The sequence below is a fragment of the Erpetoichthys calabaricus genome, chromosome 17 (assembly GCF_900747795.2).
Source record: "Erpetoichthys calabaricus chromosome 17, fErpCal1.3, whole genome shotgun sequence".
In the NCBI taxonomy this organism is placed as follows: Eukaryota; Metazoa; Chordata; class Cladistia; order Polypteriformes; family Polypteridae; genus Erpetoichthys; species Erpetoichthys calabaricus.
In genome coordinates this window covers 38,314,959-38,333,506 of record NC_041410.2, presented here as the reverse complement: position 1 = coordinate 38,333,506, position 18,548 = coordinate 38,314,959, and the positions used below count along the sequence as shown (strand labels likewise).

Below are 18,548 nucleotides of genomic sequence, written 5' to 3'. Positions count from 1 at the left end.
GAAAACAAATTCAATTTAGATAAGAATAATCTTTTATATATAATACGCTACCGTGGCTGTCCGTTTGTCTGTCCAGGATTTTAAATTACGTGTAGCTCGCAAACCGTTTGAACTATTGACCTGAAATTTGGTACACATATACTACGTGACCTCTGCTGTCTGCTTTTGGGGTGATGATTTTTATTCCTCTTTTTATTTTTATTTTATTTTATTATAGAATTAACTCATGGCTGCAGGGCGGCCGTTCTCATCCCTACCACCTTCGCTGTCACTTCCCCTATCTCTTCATATCTTAAATCAGGGGTGCTCAACTTCAGTCCTGGAGGGCCGCAGTGGCTGCAGGTTTTCATTCTAACCCTTTTTCTAATTAGTGATCTGTTTTTGCTGCTAATTAACTTCTTTTGAATGGAGCCAGGCCTGGAGGTGGGGCTCGATGGCGAGCGCCTGGTGGCCGGGCCTGCACCCATGGGGCTCGGCCGGGCACAGCCCGAAGAGGCAACGTGGGTCCCCCTTCCATGGGCTCACCACCTATGGGAGGGGCCAAGGAGGTCGGGTGCAGTGTGAGTTGGGTGGTGGCCGAAGGCGGGGACCTTGGCGGTCCGATCCTCGGCTACAGAAGCTGGCTCTTGGGACGTGGAATGTCACCTCTCTGAAGGGGAAGGAGCCTGAGCTAGTGCGCGAAGTTGAGAGGTTCCGGCTAGATATAGTCGGACTCACCTCGACGCACAGCTTGGACTCTGGAACCAATCTCCTTGAGAGGGGCTGGACTCTGTACCACTCTGGAGTTGCCCCCGGTGAGAGGCGCCGAGCGGGTGTGGGTATACTTATTGCCCCCCGACTTGGAGCCTGTACATTGGGGTTTACCCCGGTGGACGAGAGGGTAGCCTCCCTTTGCCTTCGGGTTGGGGGACGGGGTCCTAACTGTTGTTTGTGCGTATGCACCGAACAGCAGTTCAGAGTACCCACCCTTTTTGGAGTCCCTGGAGGGGGTGCTAGAGGGCATACCTTCTGGGGACTCCCTCGTTCTGCTGGGAGACTTCAATGCTCACGTGGGCAATGACAGTGAGACCTGGAAGGGCGTGATTGGGAGGAATGGCCCCCCCCGATCTGAACCCGAGCGGTGTTTTGTTATTGGACTTCTGTGCTCGTCACGGATTGTCCATAACGAACACCATGTTCAAGCATAGGGGTGTTCATATGTGCACTTGGCACCAGGACACCCTAGGCCTCAGTTCGATGATCGACTTTGTGGTCGTGTCGTCGGACTTGCGGCCACATGTCTTGGACACTCGGGTGAAGAGAGGGGCGGAGCTGTCAACTGATCACCACCTGGTGGTGAGTTGGCTTCGATGGTGGGGGAGGATGCCGGTCAGGCGTGGTAGGCCCAAACGTGTTGTGAGGGTCTGCTGGGAACGTCTGGCAGAGCCCCCTGTCAGAAGTAGCTTCAACTCCCACCTCCGGCAGAACTTCGACCATGTCCCGAGGGAGGTGGGGGACATTGAGGCCGAATGGGCCATGTTCCGTGCCTCTATTGTTGAGGCGGCTGACCGGAGCTGTGGCCGTAAGGTGGTCGGTGCCTGTCGTGGCGGCAATCCCCGAACCCGTTGGTGGACACCGGTGGTGAAGGATGCCGTCAAGCTGAAGAAGGAGTCCTACAGGACCCTTTTGTCCTGTGGGACCCTGGAGGCAGCTGATAGGTACCGGCAGGCCAAGCGGAATGCGGCTTTGGTGGTTGCTGAGACAAAAACTCGGGCGTGGGAGGAGTTTGGGGAGGCCATGGAGAACGACTTTCGGATGGCTTCGAGGAGATTCTGGTCCACCATCCGGCGTCTCAGGAAGGGGAAGCAGTGCAGTGTCAACACTGTATATGGTGGGGATGGTGCGCTGCTGACCTCGACTCGGGACGTTGTGGGTCGGTGGGGGGAGTACTTCGAAGACCTCCTCAATCCCATTAACATGCCTTCCAATGAGGAAGCAGAGCCTGGGGACTCAGAGGTGGGCTCCCCCATCTCTGGGACTGAGGTCACCGAGGTGGTCAAAAAACTCCTTGGTGGCAGGGCCCCGGGGGTGGATGAGATACGCCCGGAGTTCCTCAAGGCTCTGGATGTTGTAGGACTGTCTTGGTTGACACGCCTCTGCAACATCGAATGGACATCAGGGACAGTGCCTCTGGATTGGCAGACCGGGGTGGTGATCCCCCTCTTTAAGAAGGGGGATCGGAGGGTGTGTTCCAACTACAGAGGGATCACACTCCTCAGCCTCCCTGGAAAAGTCTATTCAGGGGTCCTGGAGAGGAGGGTCCGTCGGATAGTCGAGCCTCGGATTCAGGAGGAACAGTGTGGTTTTCGTCCTGGTCGCGGAACAGTGGACCAGCTCTATACCCTTAGCAGGGTCCTGGAGGGTGCATGGGAGTTTGCCCAACCAGTCTACATGTGTTTTGTGGACTTGGAAAAGGCATTCGACCGTGTCCCTCGGGGAATCCTGTGGGGGGTACTCCGAGAGTATGGGGTACCGGCCCCCCTGATAAGGGCTGTTCGGTCCCTGTACGATCGGTGCCAGAGCTTGGTCCGCATTGCCGGCAGTAAGTCGAACCCGTTTCCAGTGAGAGTTGGACTCCGCCAGGGCTGCCCTTTGTCACCGATTCTGTTCATAACTTTTATGGACAGAATTTCTAGGCGCAGCCAGGGCGTTGAGGGGGGTCGGGTTTGGTGGGGCTCAGCATTGGGTCACTGCTTTTTGCAGATGATGTTGTCCTGTTTGCTTCATCAGGCCGTGATCTTCAGCTCTCTCTGGATCGGTTCGCAGCTGAGTGTGAAGCGGCTGGGATGAGAATCAGCACCTCCAAATCCGAGACCATGGTCCTCAGCCGGAAAAGGGTGGAGTGCCCTCTCAGGGTTGGTAGCGAGATCCTGCCTCAAGTGGAGGAGTTCAAGTATCTCGGGATCTTGTTCACGAGTGAGGGAAGAATGGAGCGTGAGATCGACAGGCGGATCGGTGCGGCATCCGCAGTAATGCGGGCGCTGCATTGGTCTGTCGTGGTGAAAAAGGAGCTGAGCCGCAAGGCGAAGCTCTCAATTTACCAGTCAATCTATGTTCCTACCCTCACCTATGGTCATGAACTATGGGTAGTGACCGAAAGAACGAGATCGCGAATACAAGCGGCTGAAATGAGTTTCCTCCGCAGGGTGTCTGGGCTTTCCCTTAAAGATAGGGTGAGAAGCTCAGTCATCCGGGAGGGGCTCAGAGTAGAGCCGCTGCTCCTCCGCATCGAGAGGAGTCAGATGAGGTGGCTTGGGCATCTGATCAGGATGCCTCCTGGACGCCTCCCTGGTGAGGTGTTCCGGGCACGTCCAACCGGGAGGAGGCCCCAGGGAAGACCCAGGACACGTTGGAGGGACTATGTCTCTCGACTGGCCTGGGAACGCCTTGGGATTCTCCCGGAAGAGCTAGAAGAAGTGGCCGGGGAGAGGGAAGTCTGGGCATCTCTGCTCAAGCTGCTGCCCCCGCGACCCGACCTCGGATAAGCGGGAGACAATGGATGGATGGATGGATGGATGGATGGATGAATTAATTTTACTTGACTTGGTTTTTGAGAAATGTTTCCCTGAATTTCTTCATCATTCCTCTGAATTGCTTCAATTCTTTCCTTAAGTGGCACCCAAACAAAAGTGAAATGTGAAGTGAGTGAGCCAACAGAAGAGCAATTAAGTCAGGGCCTCAAACTCCAACCAATTTCACTCCAACCAGTTCCTTAATGAGGCGCTGAGTCTTGTCTTTAATTAAACCCGTTCTTTAATTCCATGGCTTGTTGCTGCTCTAATTGTGCAATAGTAGACATTTCCGAAATTGTGGATTTTCTCTTTTCTAAGAGCAGATCAGCATTCCTGAGACCTTCACCTTTCTTTATTTTCAGCTATTGTATGATGGTCACAGTTTGTTGGTCCTGTTTTGGCTCATTTTGTATCTTATTATTGTTTGGCTGCTAATTAAGGAAAAAGAAACAATTGAGGGGTCTGAGTCTTCAAGAGCAAGTCAATTAAAATGAACTCAAAAGAAGTTAATTAGCAGCAAAAACAATTCACTAATTAAGAAAAGGGTTAGAATGAAAACCTGCAGCCACTGCGGCCCAGCAGGACTGGAGTTGAGCACCCCTGTCTTAAATCATTCTTGAGGCAGATTGAAGACTTAAGTGCCTGCTTAAGTAAAAAATTAAAGAAAACATACTAAGTAATTGCAACACAAAAACTGACTTAATCAGTTTTAACGAGAAAAGATGCCGACAGAAGAAGAGAAGAAGCGGGCCGCTAGGGGGGAGAAAACGAGCTGCTCAGGAAGCAGCAAGTGCATCAACCTCTGAGCAAACGAATACTATACATACAGAGGAAGAGGATGAAAATTAGGAATGCTCAAGTGAAGTGTATTCACTGTACGTTATTGTGGAGTGCACCATTACTGGTAAAGAATAAATAGTATTCAAAAGATAAATAAATTCACACTTACATTAGAGATACACTATATAATTAAGAGAAATGGAATCCAGAAAATTATAGAATTATTTTTTTAAGTTTCTAAATGACAATCCAATGATATTGTCAGATGGCCAGGGTGGATAGAAATAACATATTAAAAAAAAAAACCTGTTAAGCTGGAGGAAAAAAAAACAAAATCTGCAAGGGCTCCAGGCCAAAAGACCACCCAGCACCAACTGGTCATTCTGCCTAACACAAATGTTCTTTATTGGTTCTGTTTAGACTTCATCTTACAGGATTCAACAGAGTGGGTCTTGTGACAAGTTGGGGTATTCACTTTCATTCAGACATCATAGGCGGCTGCTCAGGACTTTGATCAGATGGTGGTGATGAAGGACCAGAAAGGAAGACAGAGGAGAATAAAGATTAATAAAGATGGCAGATTTACTGAAGAAAGTTAGAATCCTCATGCCTATTTAGGGTATTAACAGTAGAACTAAATTGAAGCTACAAAAAAGCAAAATTTTAAAAATGAAAATGTTTCACTGTATTAGCCTGGCATATCTTTTTTGCTAAAGTGTTCCACACTTTGGTGCCTGACAACAAAAGACCACCTCACCACTTCTTTTAAGCCTGGCTCTTGGAATTACAGGCAGGCCACTATTAAAAAATCTAAGGCTACAACTTAGAGTGTAGGGTGAAAGGCATTCCAAGATATAGGAAGGAACAAAATCATTTAAGGCTTTAAACACCATTATTTTAAAGTCAACTCTGAAGGACATGGGTAGCCAGTGGAAGAATGCTAAAACTAGTGAGATGTGCTCTGATTGTCTCTTTCTGGTTAAGACTCTTGATGTTGCATTCTGGACTAACTGCCCCCGATTGATCTCTTTCTTAGGTAGTCCTGTTAGGACTGCATTACAGTAATCTAGCCAGCTAAAAACAAAAGCATGACTTCATTTCTCAGCATCTTGTAGTGTTATAAGAGGTCTAACTTTTGCAGTGTTGCTTAAATGGAAAAGTGTCATCCTAGTAATCTGGTTAATATTTGATTTAAAGTTGAGGTCAGCACCCATGATTATATGTAAATGCCAGCATTACTCTATGTGCATTATGAGTGAGCATCTTTCACAGACTGCATTTGCATAAGAAAACTGTGATATATTGTCTCACATTATTCTGCAGTTTTATTGTTACTGTTTTATTAAACAATAAACTATTTTAATAGTCAAAAGCTTCTCTGGAGGTGACAAAAATGATAAAACTGAAAATTAAAGTACTTTTATGTTAATTATACAGGCACAACCTTGTTGTTGATTGCCAATTTTTTAACCTGCTATTTTGCATTCTGGCTCTGTGTAAATGCTATACGTTCCGATAAGTGGCTTATACTTATAGTGGTGAAGTAAAGTGTTAGCAACATGGCTGTAGAAAGAATGATACAATTTTGCTATATTGTTTCAAATGCCACAGTCACATTATTTTATGGTTAACAAATCACAGTTTGTGCCAATGTTTAACATAAAATGCATTCTCACATATTGTAAACATTGTTAAAACAAAGGTATAATAAAATGGTTTTATTACACAAGGGTATTTTAAAATTCCGCACAACATGTAACCACACATTTTAATTTATGGCACCCTTTTTATTGAGTTAGTGGTTCAAATCAAGATACAACATAAAAATTATACAAAATATGCAATCATGTGTAAAAAGTAAATATATCCTCCTTCTGTTCTGTGCTTTTACTTACTTGTGTTTTTCTAATCAAACATATTTGATTTTAAATGTCTTGTAAATTCAACTACTTAGGTAAACTTTTTAAAGACCTATAGGGTTGCCATCACAAAAAACATCCTATTTTAAAATTAATTTGTGTTTGTTTTTTAACGTGCTGACAACAACTTAAGTAGAAATGAAGACCTCTACATGTAGTGTAACTTAGAAGAGGTTGTCATTGTTTTAAAAAAATTATCCTGTTTTTGGAATTTTGTGAAATATAATGAACTAAATCTCACCAAGTGGTCTGTCACTTCTGTTGATGGTCTCTCTTCTTTGAAAGCAGGTTTGTGCTCTTCAGCACAATCGGGAACTTTAAGTCTCTCCAGATCACACATTCGGCTTTCTACTAGTTACATCTTTGTTGAAAACATGGGTTTCACACTTTTAATTTTTTTTTTTTTACCTATCTGTAGATTTTCTTTTTGGGTACCTTTTTTACTTAGAAGTTGGCAACATGACTCTGCACAGTTCTACTAGGTGTCACCGTAGTCAATCTGCCATGTGTGCTATTTTTTAAACAAACCCTGCAGTGCATGCAACTTATACTCACTGCGGGTTCAAAACATTTACATGTCATATATGGATCAAACAAAATATGCAGGTCTGCTGTTTTTTACATAATCGAAATATTGATCAAGACAAAATCTTGGACTATTTTTGTGATTTAATAAATATCAGTAAGGCTGCAATTCAATCTCAAAAAGAGAACACTGTTGGGTGAAAGAGGACATCTGCTCAACTGGTATGTATTCATCTATCTATTTATTATTTTTTTGAGAATAATATAAATAGATTAACTCTATACATTGTTCTGCTTTAAGACTCCATTTAAGTTATGCGACCAATTGAAGTGCCTTTAAAAGGGGTAAGCGTGAATGCAGCCAGGAGTGGAATGGCACTTTATGGATGAAAGTGGATGGAATTGGGATGAAATTTTATCAGGTGCGGCTGGGAGCATCATGAAAGTATGGTGGGAGATCAGTATAGTGCAGACCTCTAGTTTCACCTGTAGAATAACCCTTACACAACAAATATCCCCTACTTTCCATTCCAAAAAACTTTTTAAAATCCACAAAATCTCTTTTTAGTGAGTTTCACAATTACAAAATCATTTGTGAAATATATTTTATGGGCAATTTTGCAAAAACTGTATGCAAAATGAAACTGTACTGTTTCACTACTTATAGATTCTTAACTAGTCATTATCTTATTCATTCTGTGTCCTCATATTTGATAAGCCAAACCTCAGACAACAAAGAAAATACAACAGATTTTACACTGTAATTTTTTTTTATTCAACGAAAACAAGCAAACCTACATAAAACATGCAAAAAAAAGTTTGTGTAGTCCATGATTCTCTATATGTTTACCTGTCCCTTATAGCACACTGGAGGTATTTTAGTCCATTCTTCTCACAACCTGCAAGGCCCTTAATCTGCAGTTGCTCCGTCCTGGGTATGACGTTAATCTGCATCCATCCCTGCTTGTAGGCCCTCCAACCTGCAGGGAAAAACCTGGGGGTTGGTGGCAGAATTGGCACTCCAGCCACCATAAAAAACCTCACACTGTTCCCACTCCATCTGAGCTCGTGTGGTGCTGAGGTGTCACCCGTTGCATGGCTACACTCGGGTCCTAATCTGGATCCTGAGTTGGTTTGTCGTGTGGTGGGTGCAGCAATGCGCTATATCAGCGAGCGCTCCTAACCTCTCTCTCTCTCTCTTCTCACAACTGTGTTTGACTTCTTTCTTTTTTATGCACAGCGTTCTCAAGGTCACAACCGAGTAACTTGGTTTATTTCCTTGTTTTTAAAAAGACATACAGTGAAAATCGTTTAACACGAAACTGTGGGGACTGAAATATTTTTTCATGTTAAAAGAATTTCGTGTTAAAGGATGTTACAAAAAAAAAAAAACATGCAGTATATTCAACAAAATTAAGTTTATTAGAGTACATTTTATTTACATAGATATGTATATATGCATGTATTTAATAAAAATGGGAGCATTCTGAGATCTCGCTTGTTTGAACCAAACAAGTAAAGCCGTCTCTAAATCCTCGTGCTTGGCTGTTCTCATCCATTTTCGCTCTGGCTCAAACTTACTCCGTTCAAACATTTCCGTAATTTGCTCTCTTTTTTTTTTTTAATTACTGTATTGTTGATAATGTAGAGATAGCAATATCAAAATCTTTACAGATTTCCGTTTTCGTCTTCTGTTTTTGATCAACAGCCTTAAGAAGCTCCATCTTCATTTTAAGCGAAATAGCAGTTTGCTTTCCCCCTGAGCTCTTTGCCATTGTGCTCGTAAAAAAAAATTCTTCTAAAATAGAAAAAAAAAAAACGCGAACCAAACTCACTGATTTTTACTCACACTGCGATGTACTCGTCACCGAATTCCAAAGCTAATTGATGAGAGATGAGATGTTTTTTGTGTGGCGTTTGTAGGGGTGGAGGGTGAAAGTAGCTTAGATAAACAAAATTGGCTCGTGTCACAGGCTATTCCGAGGGTATTTCAAAGCCAAGTTAGCCTCCTTTCTACGAAACATGTGAAACCACCTCTCTTTCATTTCACACCCCTCTTAAATCTTGCCTGCACGGCTGGTGTTTTCCGTATTTTGTTCATTCCCAGAAGAGAAATCTTTTCGTGTTAAGCGATTTTCGTTTCGTGTTAAGAGAAAAAAATGTATGAAAATACATAGTAGTTTGTCGGGACCGTTGTATTATTTCGTGTTAACCAATATTTCATCTTAAGCGTTTTCGCGTTAAACGTATTTCACTGTAATTGAAAGAGGATGCACTTAATTTTGCACAACTGCATTTACAAAATATGGTATTTAAGTATATTGTTTATGTTCAAAATATATCAAATATTGTGAACCATGAGCTGCTGTCTTGCACCTCAAAACACAAGGCTGAGTCACAGTACTTTAGCAAAACCAGCTTTATTCAACTTGAAACAGGAACAGCACGGTTATTTATTGTCCCAGGATCTACCGCTCTCCTATATGCAGACACAGCAAATGGGCATAGTCAGGGCCAGGTCAATGGCCAAGTTATAATAATAATAATTCATTTTATGTATAAGGCACATTACATTTTTAGTAAACCTCAAAGTGCTACATTAAAAAAAAATAAACAAAGATAAAACAATAATTAGAGGCAATTTTGTTAATATGCTTTCCTAAATAGAAAAGTCTTTAGCTGTTTTTTAAAACAGCCCACAATCTGCTGTGTTCTCAGGTTCTCTGGTAGGGCATTCCAGAGCTGTGGAGCAGCAACTGCAAAGGCTCGGTCACCCATTGTACGAAGTTTGGTCACGGGGGGGCGAAGGCGATAGGTATTTGCAGGACAAAGGTTTCTTGTGGTGGACTGTAATATAACGAGTTCCTTAAGGTATTGTGGAACATTTCCATGGATACACTGGTAAGTGAACAAACAAAGTTTGTATTCAATATGGAGGTGAATAGGGAGCCAATGAAGTGACCGAAGGATTGGTGAAATTTGTTTATATTTCCGCAGCCTCATCAGCATCCTTGCAGCACTACTTTGAATTTGTTGGAACTTTTCAAGGCTCTTGCTGGAGATCCCAATGAGGAGTGCATTACAATAGTCCAGCCTGGAGGAGACAAAGACATGAACCAGCTTTTCAGAATTACAAAGGGAAAGGCAGGGACAGAGTTTGGCTATGTTTTGAAGATGAAGGAATGTAATTTTACAGAGGTGATGGACATGTATATTAAATGACAAATTGGAGTCTGATTTGACACCCAAATTAGTAACAGAAGGGGAGAAAGTAATAGTATGACCAGAAAAGGAAATGCAATTTACGGAGGAACAAAGTTGATGGGGTGTACCAATTAAAAGAGCTATAGTTTTGGTGCTGTTCAGCTTAAGAAAGTTTTTGGACATCCAAGCCTCAATCTCATCCAAGCAGGAGGAAAGAGTTGATGGAGGTGTAAAAGAAATCGAATCCAGTCTCACATAGAGCTTCGTATCATCCACATAGCAATGGAATGAAACTCCATGCCTGTATACACTCTTCCCTGCATTTATAATGTTCCTTGCATCACCCATCAGTGTCTCTGCAGTGCTATGCTGCTGCACTGCGAACCTGTGGTTGCCTCAGTGACGGACAAGCAGACCTCCATAGATGCGCCAATCACTTCAGCATGTCGTCCCATTTTGGGGGGGGGTTTGGCGGGAGTCCCAAAACAGTTCAGAAACCTCACAATATTAAAACATGTTGTCAACTTATCTGAATGATAAGAATACTTCTTCCAAGCTATTCAGATTTGTTCTTCAAAACATACCTATGAGTGTCAAATGCTACTTGCACAGTATAGGATCTAGGAAGCCATGCTATTTTTAATGTGTTTTCACTCCCTTCTTTCTACAGATGTTCAGGGAGCATATGATTATTGTTAGCTAGCTCTTTATGCAAGCATACTATATTCGTAAACCTGCTTTTTCCATTTTAGGATGGTGGATGACAGCAGTTCTAAACAACAGTTTTTTATTTATCATTTATTTCTATAATTGGTTATTTTATGTAGATTAAACCACACCACCTAGCTGTATCAATGTTTTTTGAATTTAGGCTAATTTAGGATGATCAAGATGAGGTTTTTAGCATTCGTCTATTTTCTAAAGCTATGTTTACCATCACAGTGTTATAATGAATTTGGGCTTTCCACCTGGAAATATAAGTAAGGCAAGTGGTAGATTTAGACCAGATTATCACCCTGGTAGATGATATTCTCACCTGCTGCTCTTATACCGTGCCAATTTGGAGTTGATATTGAATCTAATTATCACTTTTATAGCAAATATGTAGAAAACAGAGTTTCTGGGGAAGAACGTTAAGTTAAACCAGGATCCAAGGTAGCAGTTAATGTGTTTTGTGATATAATGTTTTGAATGCATTACTGGGGGAAGTGACATGACATGACGGAGAAAAGCTTTCTTAACTAAATTCCTGTTCATTTCATGGAATAACAGTGGGGAGCAGTTCAGTCCCCTTGAACATTCTGAAAGACAAGCACTGCACAGTACTGTAAGGAAAGGATAGATTGGGAAATTTGTCTGGTGAATCCCAATGGACAAAAGCGTTCATTCCCCTATTAGATTGAGCGTGTGCAGTTGTTTTGCTAGTCTTTTCTCTTGGTGCATACTTACCCCATTTTTCATCTGAATTATGAGGGCATATTACAGTTGTATGTATAGTGCAAATAAGAGGGAACTGGTTGGAAACCATGCAAGTACAAATGGAAAATGCAAACTGTGCAAAGCGGAGGCTATTCTTAACATACCTTTTTGTATTTGAGAAGTGTGCATGTCCTAAAATGTTTGAAAAAGCCACAAAAAAATTGTTTAAAATGACATCAACCAAGAATTGGAGTTGTTTAACTTATTGGGAAAAAAATACACTTTAAAATATTAATAAGCATGTTAGGAACAAGCTCAAGTTTCTTTTAAACACATACAACACAAAAAGCTGTTTATGCTTCAAGAGATGAAATCAATGACAAAATAGTCAAAATGTTTTCCAGTATAATGTGAAGCACTTAATTGGATCAATTTATCAGTTTATCTTTATTATGCATTACGTGAAGGTGTGAAAGTAAAACCCACACTAGCACCTTTGTACTATAGGCAAGAAACTAACCTTAGACAAAATGGCCCTCCTTGACAGAATATACTTAACACACACCACATGACACTCACAGTGGACAATATAAAAATGAGAACATTATCCAAAAGAAGCAATATCAAACTAGGTTTCTATAAATTGGTATTCTGCTGTCAAAAGAGTAAGCTATTTTTATAGTAAAATTATTGGGTTGCTTTAGATAGATAGATAGATAGATAGATAGATAGATAGATAGATAGATAGATAGATAGATAGATAGATAGATAGATAGATAGATAGATAGATAGATACTTTATTAATCCCAATGGGAAATTCACAATATTGTGAATAGTGCCCACAATATTATTTCTGACTCTCAAATTATAAAAAAAACACATAATAAATTTAACAAAAATTAAAATAGGACCACAAAATAATAATATTTCAGGATAATAATAATCTGCCGGATTTAAAACTCATAAGTACTTCAAAGTATGGCTTTTTTAGATAAAAAATATACTTTTGAGCACAGTTAACTTTCAGTATTTGCAATGTCATTGTCATGATTTTGTTCTTAATTTTCCACAGCCTCTCGTGGGTATGACTTTATTCTGCATCCAGCCCTGCAATCAGGTCCTCTAACGTGCAGGGAAATCTGGGGATTGGTGGCAGGATTGGCACTCAGGCCACCATAAAAAAAACCCCCAAAAAAAACCCTTACACTGTTCTAGTGTGGTGCTGAGGTGTCGCCCGCTGCACGTGGGTCCCAGTTCAGGTGTTTCGTCATGTGGTGGGTGCGGCAACATGCTATCAGCGCATGCTCCCAACCAACCTTCTTTTAGAAATTTTCAGCTGTTTAATCTTCCTTTATTAAGGTTTGGACTTTGAGGTTTGTTTGTTTTTTGTATGTAAAAATATTTGACATTGTTGAAAATATTTCATGCTATTCTGATGCCAGGGCGGCACGGTGGTGCAGAGGTAGTGCTGCTGCCTCGCAGTAAGGAGATCCAGGTTTGCTTCCCGGGTCCTCCCTGCGTGGAGTTTGCATGTTCTCCCCGGGTCTGCGTGGGTTTCCTCCGGGTACTCCAGTTTCCTTCCACAGTCCAAAGACATGCAGGTTAGGTCGATTGGCGATTCTAAATTGGCCCTAGTGTGTGCTTGGTGTGTGTGTGTGTCCTGCGGTGGGTTGGCGCCCTGCCCGGGTTTGGTTCCCTGCCTTGCGCCCTGTGTTGGCTGGGATTGGCTCCAGCAGACCCCCGTGACCCTGTGTTCGGATTCAGCGGGTTGGAAAATGGATGGATGGATGGATTCTGATGCCATTTTGTTTAAATGTGGGTAACATAATTTTTTGTGCCTGTCATCAAGGCATGGCTTCCCGGTTGCGGAGGGTGTGGTCTCAGTGATTGCGACTTATCATCAGTTACTGACAGGTTAAAAGGTTGACATTTGTGGCCATTTTCTTTCCAAGTTTGCGAACAACTTCCTGAAAGCCTGGTCTGATTCCTTTTTTCTCTTATGCATCTGACTTTTGGCTTCTTGTTTTGTTTTTTGGCTGGTTAGAGGTTTAGGTTGACCTTTGGTTTTGATCTCTCCTTGTATCCTTGACTATGTCTCATTTTCTGGTCCTTCTTTCAAAACATACTATCTCTCAATTTCAAATAGTACAGCTGTTAATACTCTTGTAACATTTTTAGGCCGTGTAGCACAGTGTGCAATAGGCTGCACTTGTCAGAAAAACACAGTTTTATGACCTAAAATTCTTAAGCATGTTACTGTTAATACTTTAGAAAATGGCTTTTATTTTCCACGTAAAGCATTAAAATATAAAACCTCAAATCTTAAAATGGGTTTTACTCCATTAATAAATCTTTTGCAAGTGAGCTGCATTCCTGGAAATGTTTTTGTATATATTTTTGCCTTTCTACAGACCTTTGTATACTGTATTCTTCTGAGACATGTAAAGAAAAAAAAATCTAAATTCTTAATCAACACAAAGCCTTTCAACTGGCAAATGTTAGCATCACAGATTTTTCCTAGCAGTAATTTAAACATCTGAACATAAAACAATGACGATACACTGTAAATCCAACACTTCTGATCAATACAAGTATTGATTCATTTTCCTGTGATATGTTAATATTTTCACAGCACTTAGGTGAACACTTGGTAATATTCATAATCACATCAGAATGGATCTGATACTGACACATAACTGAATAAAGTAAAAAATATAAATTAGTGGTTGCTTTCTGAGGTTCTTGATCAATAGTCACAAATATTTTTTTTTAGTTTAAATGATAAGCAAAACCCTGCGCCATCTAAGTTTCATCTTTGCAGCATAAGAGCTAATTGCATTTAATTTAAATTAAATAATTACCCAGAGAATATAGAACAATACAGTACTAAGAATACACGGGAAAAATGAAGCTGTACATTATGAATTAAAATAATTGGTATTATTAGATAAAGTGAAAAAAGGTAAAAAAATAAAGTATATTAAAATATGTATGTGCTTTGGAAACAAACTTTCATTAAGCTACATCTTTCAAAATGTAAAATATTTACCATTAACATTTATGTAATGACAAATCATGTCATAAATTTTTGCATGCACATTATTGGATTTTTTTTTTCACTATGATAATTTTTTTTAAGTTGCTGTATTTTTCCCAGTAAAAATAATTATTGAGCTGCTTTACTTTTAAATGTTACTTTTCATTAAAAATTGCACTGCAAGATTTTCATTGAAGTAAATCAATCTACTCCTTGCCAGTAACAAATAAGCCATGTTATGATTTTTAATGAATTATAATAAAAGTAATGTGCTGCTTTTATTATATTATTTTTCACCAACTGTTCCCTGCCTTATTGCCAGTGCTGCCATTATAAGGCCGGCCCACCTATAACCCTGAACAGAACTGGGCATGTTTGAAAATGTAATGTTTATTATAAACATCAAAGTAAACTATTTTAACTCTTCTAACACACAATTGCACATTGACAAATCGTTACTGAACATACTGTTTTAATATTCTGCTTAAGAGATGATAGATATAAATGGATAAAAAAAGTAAATGTTGACAACACCGTGCAGTTTCTTCAGATTTTGTGGCCACTGTTACAAAGATAGATAGATAGATAGATAGATAGATAGATAGATAGATAGATAGATAGATAGATAGATAGATAGATAGATAGATAGATAGATACTTTATTAATCCCAATGGGAAACCCAAAGGGTTGTTATTTTAATATTTCTGGCCTTTCTGTTCTTTCTGTCTTTTCATCCCTGGATTTTCCACTCACTGGATGTGTTTTGTTTCCTCTGTAAACTTTGTGAACTGTAGTTGTTAAAAGTCCCAGAAAGACATCAGTTTATGATATGCTAGAACCTTTGTATGTCCCTAACAGTCATACTATGGTCATTTAGTCAAGTGTTTTGCCCATTGCCAGCATTTGTTGGCTTATTTTTAGGTGGCCAAGGAGACCAATAGCTTATGTTTTGCCTGTGTGTGACTTCTTGGACATCACTCAGTTCTGTTTGTAACTATATTTGCCTGCTCCAGCAGAATATGCTAGACATTGGTTTCTTTTATTATGTGGTTTCATTGATTTAGTCTCAGTGCCTAGAAGCAGTATTCATCCCCTTTTCACATTTTCTTGTTATACAACATTGAATCACAATGGGTTTTAATTCGGCTTGTTTTAACACTGATGAATAGATGAAGATTCTGTAATATGAAAGTGAAAACAGATATCTGCAAAGTGATCTGAATTCATTACAAATATAAAATGCAAAATATTTGATCACATAAGTACTAACACCCTTTAATATGACACACCTAATTCACTTCTGTGGCAGCCAATTGTTTTTAGACATTGCAGAATTAATTCAAATGAAGATCACCTGTCTGTAGCTGAAGGGTTTGCAATTGAAATCTGTCTCATCTGGGAGGTCCATATAGTGGTGACTCAGTATGGTGGCCTAACCAACACAATGAAGACAAAAGAATACTCTAAACAATTCAGTTAAATGGTGAAGAGGACCAAGTATGGCACAGCTGTAAATCTGCCTAGATCAGGGTATCCTTCATAGCTGAGTGATCAGGCAAATAAATAACTATGGAGGGAAGCCACCAGGTAACCAGTGAGGACTCTGATGGAATTACAAACTGTGGTGACTCAAGTTAGTGAGAGTGTGCATACAACAAGAGAAAGCCACTGCTAAAAAATGTTCATGAGATACAATACAGTACAATACAATATATTTTTATATAGCTCAAAATCACACAAGAAGTGCCGCAATTGGCGTTAATAGGCCTTGCCTTTTGACAGCCCCCCAGCCTTGACTCTCTAAGAAGACAAGGAAAAACTCTCAAAAAAAACCCTTTTGGAAAAAAAAAATGGAAGAAACCTTGGGAAAGTTCAAAGAGAGACCCCTTTCCAGGTAGGCTGGGCGTGCAGTGGGTGTCAAAAAAAAAGGGGGTAAATACAGAAATATTACAAGTACAGAGCAGAATTCAACAGTAGATGATATCACACAATATGATTTAGATTTGTTTAGAGTCCTGGAGACCTCAGCCATCAAACTGCCTCCCCCCCATTGGCCATTCCACAGCTGAGACAGCGCTGGGCCAGCCAATCCGATGAAAGGACCCTTCTTCCCAACGATTCCTGCGATCCTTCATCAGGGATGACTTTACCTTAGGCAGGCAAAACAACATGGCAAGTGGGCAGTTGCACCAAATGCCACATTTGAGATCTTGTCTAGAGTTTGCTAGAAGGCACACAGGAGACTCTAAAGTCAGCTAGAAGGTTCTGTGGTCTTATGAGACCAACATTGAGCTTTTTGGCCTTCAGACTAAATACCAAGTGTGGCGTATGCCAAACACTATACATTATCAAAAACACACCTTCATCACCAGGAAGCATTTTGGTGGCAGCATCATGATGTGGTGTTGCTTCTCTGGAACTTGTGAGTGTAGAGGTTAAAATGAATGTAGCAAAATACAGAGAAATCCTGGAGGAGAACCTGATGCAACCTGCAATAAACCTTTGCTGTGGGACAAGACCCAAAGCATAAAGCCCAGAGTACACAGGAATAGCTTAAACACAACATTGTTAATGTCCCGGAGTGGCCAAGTTAGAGTCCAGATCTCAATCCACTTGAGTATTTGAGTATCCCCATGCAATCTGACAGAGATTGGGCATTTTTGCAAGAAAATTTGATAGAGACCTGTGCAGACTCAAGGCTGTCGTAGCTGCCAGAGGTGCATCTACTAAATATTGACTTGAAGGGGTTGAAAACTTATGCGATCAATTATTTTGTATTTTATATTTTTAATTAATTTAGATCACTTTGCAGAGAACTGTTTTTACTTTGCCATTAAAGAGCTGTTTTCCTGTTGATCAGTATCAACAAAACCAATTAAATCTATTTTAATTCAATGTTGTATAATACTAAAATCATGAAAATTCCAAGGAGTTGAATACTTTTTATAGGCGTGAACATAATGTGAGCACAATTCAAAGTCTGTGCTCAAGATTTGCCTAGGGGAGGCACAGATGCAGTCGAATAAGGTGTTAAAAATAAATTTGGATGGACTTGGTTGAAGAAACAAAAATAAAAATCTTGACACTTGTATCACAAATGAAACAACTAAGGTAATGGTTTCTGCACTTTGTCTTTAAAGAAGCTACAAATATGTCACAAGCAGATTAAAGCTATTTGTGTTCTCTTCTTTCCGTTAGCATTGTCACTCTATCTGTGCCAGACCATGTATGCAACCAAAAAAATATATATTGTCACATTTATTGCAGAGCATGACCTGACTCAGCTCACGCTGATATTCAGATAAAAAAAAAACTGCAAAAAGACCTACAGTATATGAGATGGGCATCTTCCTTATCTTTATCTACTCATAAATTGCACAACATCTTAAAAGGGAACAGCTTAGGTGAGCTGCAATACAGAATTAATGAAGAAATAGTAGGCAGCACATTTCACTTGTTTAAGGGCATAAATGGTGCTTTATTTTGAAGTTATATTTATTACTAGTACTGTTTAATCTTGATTTGTCAGCTTTCTCTCTTGAGTTGGTTTTCTTTATTTATGCTGTTTTTTTTCTCATAATTGTGAAGAGTGAAGTAAAAACAAAGCACTTCACAGATTTTCATTATGTACAAATGTATTTAAGAAAAATGTTGCAGTTTTCATTTTCATTAAAGTTACTCTACTATTTAAAAATATTTTCCCTTTTATCATCACAGATCAGTTTAAATACCTAGGGGTAAACATCATAAGTAAACATAAACCTCTTTATCAACAAAATGTTGCAGTCTCTATGGAAAAAATTAAGCAAGACTTGCATAGATGGTCAACTCTTCATCTCACTCTAGCTGGAAGAATTAACATTGTTAAGATGAATATCCTTCCTAAGCTTCTCTTTTTATTTCAAAACATTCCAATATACATCAATAAATATTTTTTTAAGAAATTAGATTTAACCATAACCTCATTTATTTGGAATTCAAAACATCCACGTATCCAAAGGGTGACCCTACAAAGACCTAAGGCAGAAGGTGGCGTGGCTCTACCTAACTTTCAATTTTACTACTGGGCAGCAAACATACAAGCTATAAAAAGCTGGACAGGAACACAAATAG

General features: G+C 40.2%; 1 protein-coding gene across 1 annotated transcript in view; it reads left to right on the top strand.

The window, feature by feature from the left end:
* The window catches only part of ntrk3a (neurotrophic tyrosine kinase, receptor, type 3a), a 948,732-nt gene that overhangs the window by 831,229 nt on the left and 98,955 nt on the right, over positions 1 to 18,548 (top strand). The gene's annotated exons all lie outside the window — the stretch shown is intronic.